The sequence below is a fragment of the Homalodisca vitripennis genome, unplaced genomic scaffold, assembly GCF_021130785.1.
Source record: "Homalodisca vitripennis isolate AUS2020 unplaced genomic scaffold, UT_GWSS_2.1 ScUCBcl_2232;HRSCAF=6776, whole genome shotgun sequence".
Taxonomy (NCBI): Eukaryota; Metazoa; Arthropoda; class Insecta; order Hemiptera; family Cicadellidae; genus Homalodisca; species Homalodisca vitripennis.
In genome coordinates this window covers 54,110-60,161 of record NW_025778338.1, presented here as the reverse complement: position 1 = coordinate 60,161, position 6,052 = coordinate 54,110, and the positions used below count along the sequence as shown (strand labels likewise).

At 33.6% G+C, this 6,052-nt stretch overlaps 1 pseudogene; it reads right to left on the bottom strand.

The window, feature by feature from the left end:
• Window positions 1-2,883: 2,883 nt before the first annotated feature.
• Window positions 2,884-6,052, bottom strand: part of LOC124371895 — a 53,941-nt pseudogene continuing 50,772 nt past the window's right edge.

The window sequence follows — 6,052 nt, the reverse complement described above, 5'->3', positions numbered from 1 at the left end:
TTTTATAAACACTTTAGTTCGGCAAAGTTGCCAATTGCGTTTGAGAATAAAAAGTGATAAAAAAAAAATAAATACTAAAATCTTGTTAACATCTTTTGGTCATGAATTGAACTTGGGAATTTTATAAACATTTGTGAAAATCTGTCTATATTTTGTATTTTTTTTCTTACTATTCAATGCTTTAAGAAATAAGCACGCTTTAGTTTGCCGTGTTTTGTTTATGGTTTAATTAACCCAAATAAATTTCTAAAATAATCAAATTGTTAAATGTTTCATGAACCCACGACAATTTACCTTAGGAAATAACAGCAATTATCTTCTGTGCAACTATTATACGCCCATTTTGCAGAAACAAAAATGACCCAGAAATCACCACATGGAGGTGTTTGCAACTTCAAGTTCCACCCACACCCTACCATACCAACCATCTAATTGTTGAGTGTAGGTATTTCCTATAAGATTTACTAAGATGTCATACATTTTTTATTTTACAAACATATTACATAGTTAAGTATTTTTCACTGTGTTTTCATTTATCTTTTTAAATCTTTCGGTATAATACTTAAAACATTAGAAGTCTGATTTCTTGGAAGAAGTGTGGGCATAACAGATCTTAGACTTCCAGCGTTGCTCGGATGAAGCCATCTCTAGCTTCATTTCACATCACTTTGTTCGAGGCAATCTGTCACAATGTTTTGACAGCACCTTCAACAGCCTGGGCTTGTGACAGGGAAATTTTTGTATTTCTCTAATGGGTGGTCGGTCCATCATGTCAGAATTAATAAGTGACTTAATAGTCATCATTTCTAGTACCAACTAGGCCTCCTACTGACCATTCATGGATTAGCTATGTGGAGTCCAAAACTGTTCAATTCACTAAAAACTTTCCAGAACCTCATTCTGCATCTTGTTGATAGAATAATTTAAACTAAATTCGGTGGCAATAACAATTTAATTTTGATTACACCCACATCTTTCCTATACTTGAAAAGACTCTTTTAAGTTTGTCCATTAAAACAGTAAAATTTCCTGATGATGCTTTATAAAAACACTAAACAACTTCAGTCCTGTGTCTTCGGGAGTAGAATTTCAGATGATTAAAAAAGTTACCCCTTTCACTTAGGTACATTATTTTATTATACAGTTTAAAAAGCTAGTATAGTTTAGCTGAGCCACTATGTCGCTTTGGTTGTTCTGACAGCTTCAGTAAATAAAATAGGTAAACAACAATTTAAACAATTACCTTTTTAATTTGCTTAAACTGCAAGTTTTTGGAACGACGAAGGCATCATTGTCCATGTATCAGTAAGTTTTATAAAACTTAAAGTCATCAAGGAGGGAATCTCTCAAGAGGGCCAATCTGCTTCTAATTGAGAACATTGGCAAAAGGTTAAGAATGGGAAGAGGTTTATTGATAAAATCATTCCAGTGGCCAAATCAATAACACTATTTTATAAAACCCCATATTAATTTATTATATGATTCTTTAAACTTCACCATTTAGTGTTTACAATCACAATAATCAAAATAATTCATAACTGAAGAACTATCTTATCTTACTTAAGATTATTTGTTTTCAATTGACTGTAAACTGCTAAAAGTTGAAGAAAAGTATAATATAATTTACCAATGGGATGCTTATTAATTTTTCAATTCATATAGAGTTTGTAACAGATAATTCTATCAGTCATGACAGGTGCTTGGTTTTCTTAGTCTGGGAGGTATGGCGGAATACTTTTCAAATGAAAGGGATCTTGGCCCCCAAGAATATAATGTTGAAAATATGAATTGAGAATACTCGACATAACTGTGTTTTTTCATGCTGAGCGTTTCTGGTAGGAGCCTAAGAAAGTTTACCTGTGTACAAACCAAAAGAGCTTTTTTCTTTTTAGAGAGAGGGGTACACGGAACATTGTTTCTACTATGTTACTCGCACTTCAAAAACAAGCACTTAGGTCATGACAATCTATTAAATATATTAATCATTATTTTACTGTAAGGTTTTTATTGCAGTCAAAAAACAGTTCCCGAAGCTTACCCAGTAATCAAAAACTAAGGGGTGGGAGTCATTGCAGGTTGTAATATTTTAGAAATAGGAAAAAGATGAAATGAAATGAAAAATTTCTAAAAGACAACAGTATATTTTTGATTAGACCATTATATTAACATAATAAATCAACAGATTATTCGTTTGCCTTTTTCAATTAATTTTTTATGTAATTTATTTTTATAACTATTTTTAAAATTTTTAGCATCTAGTGGAGATTGTGAAAACAAAAAAAATCATTAAACATGAATAGTTTCGATCAGTTCAGAGGACATTACTACAATGTCAACATATGATGATGAGTATATTACAAATTGCATTAGGACAGGTCTTGAATTTCAAATAAGGTGATTTTTCTAATGTCTTTGTGTTTTAATTTAGCGCAACCAACAGCTCCATCTACATCGACGTGGACACAATAGATTGTTAAAATGGCCTTAACTATTGTATCTTTCTATTTTTAGTTTTAAGAAATTACTAGTGGGAGGGCTTTTGTGCAATATAAACTGAAAATGAGTCCAAATAAAAGCATAATTGTGTTCTGGTGCTATTGAGGCTATTCTCTTCACATGTTGATGTGGAAAAAAGAATCAATTTTATGACTATGATATTACTTTTCAGAACAGTGATTTTTGTTGTCTTTTACACTTCACTTTTACTAAAATACAGAGAAAATGTTTTCATGAACAAGCCACAGTATAAAAATGTATGTATAACATAACAAAACGCTTATTGTAAAATTGATAAATTTAGGATTGAGATTCCTTCTTACTATCATTTGCAGCAATAGCACAGGACTTGGATATCCATACAAGACATAATCACAAGTGATATCAACACCAGCCAATACATTTCTTAAATAGCTTAACGAAATAATAAAATAATTATTTACTAAAAGAAATATTCTATTATATGAGACCAGAATCTTTAGCCATTCCATAAAAGATTGATTCTGGCTGCTTCAGTAGATGTGTAGGTGAGTCAAACTCTTTAACTTTTCCTTCATCCAACACAATCACCCTAAAGCAATAAATGTATATATTAAATCATTATATTGATGCTATTTAATAAACTTCACATATAAATTAGTATAGGTTACAAATTATGGACAATTTATTATAAAATATTTTCTTCTACTAAATTTAAACTACACACTATCTTCTTTCAACATAATTTGATTATTATAATTTTTATATATGGTGTTTCCTACTGTTCTTAAGTTACACAATCATGTAATTAAAAGTTTTAACTAACTCCTTCATGTGCTATATTTATAATAGTGACATGTAATAACTTCAATCTTCTGGAGCCACTTAAACTTCAAAACAGATTCAGACCAGAGAAATGATTGCCGAGATTCGATAATTGAATCTGCTGAGATTAGCTGTGTCACTAATTAGCTAAAAAAGTAAAACATATCGCAATGTTTATGAAAACTATTCAAGCACCTTTTAACGTAATATGTCATCTTAAAGATGAAACAAAACCTAAATATTGTGTAGAAAATTACCAAGCAGGAAGGATGGTAGGGAATCGTAACACAGGCACGATATTTTGAGAAGGGTGCTTAACAACAACACCTTATATTTTCCCACAGAACAATTTTTTTATTGGAGATTTATTTACACACAAAACTCTTCAAAGTCATGTTCGTGTCCCACTACTTCCAGAAAGTTTGTAAATCAATGACGTTACAGGTTTCTTGGCCTGCCTAGATAGTACCCCAAATAGAATTAAACTACACCGTGACCAATCCAGCAACATAACGTGGGGTAAAATCTTCCTTATGCCCAAACTAAAGACCAATGAATCATTTCTGCCAGCAAAACATATTTGCAAATCATTATCTGTCTGTTGTGATGGATAATCAACACTGCTGGCATTACTTGCAAAGAGGAACGGAAGTGTCTGAATGTAGAGGAGTATTGTGTCTGTTGTGAGAGCTTTTTGTCATCATGCTGTTGGCAACTGTGAAAACTGCGAGATCCAGAACTCTCTGCAGATGATCTGATGTTGCCATTCACTTTTATTTTATACCAAATGCACTCACCTGTAAGAGTCCATTATGATGTTCAGCCTAAGAGTTATTGAGAGCATTGTACAGTTCCAGTACTTTATGTGTATTATCTGTTATATCAGTCATTTACTCCTAAGTAGCAAGATAAACCAGGTACTCACCTGTCAGCTCAGCAAGGCTTTCAATTGCCTTGATCATGGCCTGACTATGAGAAGTTGACCTCTCTTGGAATCACAGACATTGCTCTGAGCTGGATTTTAAGTTTCTTGTACGATTGTACGCAGATGGTGGAGCTGAAGCAATTAAAGAGCAGCCTAACAAAAACTACCAGGTCATCACCTCTGAAGATAAATAGAGGCATTTCTCAGGATTCAGTACTGGGTCTAGTGCTTTGTGCTATACACTGAATACCTTAGAAAATACCTTAAGCTTTTTGTCATCTAATCATGTATGCTGATGACACTGCTCTCATCATCAACAACAAACAGATCGGTTGGAGCACTGGGGATATTGAATTACATTGCTATAAATATGGCACATGGATATTGCCTAAACAATTACCTAGTACACAATGAAGACAAATCAAAATAACTGACAATGGGGCATCTCAAAAGAAAAATATCCGGACTGCCTGACGTACAAACTGTGACATCCAATTATCACTTAGGTTCAGATCAGTCTTAGACAAACGACTCTCCTTGAACGGCCATCTTAACTGCCTAAGTCAAAAACTTAACTCCTCATTTTTTTGTTATAAAAAGAGTCAAGGCAATCAGCACTAATCTCCTAGCAATAAAAACCTATTTTTTTTCTATTCCAATCCCATATAAGGTACGTATTCGTTTCTTTGGGAACTTCCTCTGTTAACAAGTACTATAAAAATGATACTAATGGTAAAAGAGGGCAACATCGTGACAGCTGCAGATACCTTCAAAGAGTTGGGGATGATGACAGTGCCATAGGTATATATAGTAGTGACCATCCTCTATGCTGTCGGTTTTGGTTTGTCAAAGAATTCTAATGTCCATGACTGCAACACTATATATACAAATGATTTGTACTTCCCACTCACATAACAAGTCTTTTCACCATGAAGCCTTCCTATGTAGGTGCAAGGCTGTACAACATGCTACCACCTGAAATAAAAAATGGTAATTCTATCGTTTTGAGGAGAAGACTGCAGAATTGTCATATGTCTGAAACCATCTACAGTCTTGAAGAATCTTTTGAGAGAGCAAGGGGTGCACGTTTGAGATTAACTTTCTCACCTACTTAGTTTTGTTTTAGTTCCTGTAAATAATGTTTGATACAATACTTTTCTTGAGAAAGAGTAAATACAGAAATTTGTCAATTTGCCAGTAAGTTATTGTAAGCACTGTACAGTTCTGGAACTCTCTGCATATTGTTTTTTATATCCAAGACATCTACAATCTAGGTATACCAGAACGAGCTTCTCCCGTGTGTGTTTCAATGGGGCGATCATGCCAGGTGGTGAGAAAGAGTGGGGATGGAGGGGCCCCTCCTGCCAACTAGAGATAGCCCGCGTATTAGAATAGTGGAATGAGCAGTCCGCGCGTTCTCGCTCTGTACTCCTCTGAATTTAATTTAGTTCAGTACCTGGTAAACCTATTAAAATGTATCACTGTATTTTCAAACCCCTTTCCGTAGTTTAGTACAGTATACATATATTTAAATTACATTTTCAAAGCTGGATGTTGCAGGATGCAGCACAATTAAATTGCAGGCAATCAATGTGACAAGCCTCTTAAAATGTACCACTGTGTTTTTAGCTTCTACTCTGAATTAAACACATTTCAGTAATTTGGTACAACAACATATATATATATATTACATTTTCAAAGCTGGATGCTGCAGGATGCAGCGCAATTAAACTTTTTTCATTGAACCGTGATTTTTACAACGTAATTAATGGCAGGCAATTACTCTTGTCTACATACAAATAAACCAATACAACGGAGTATCGAAAT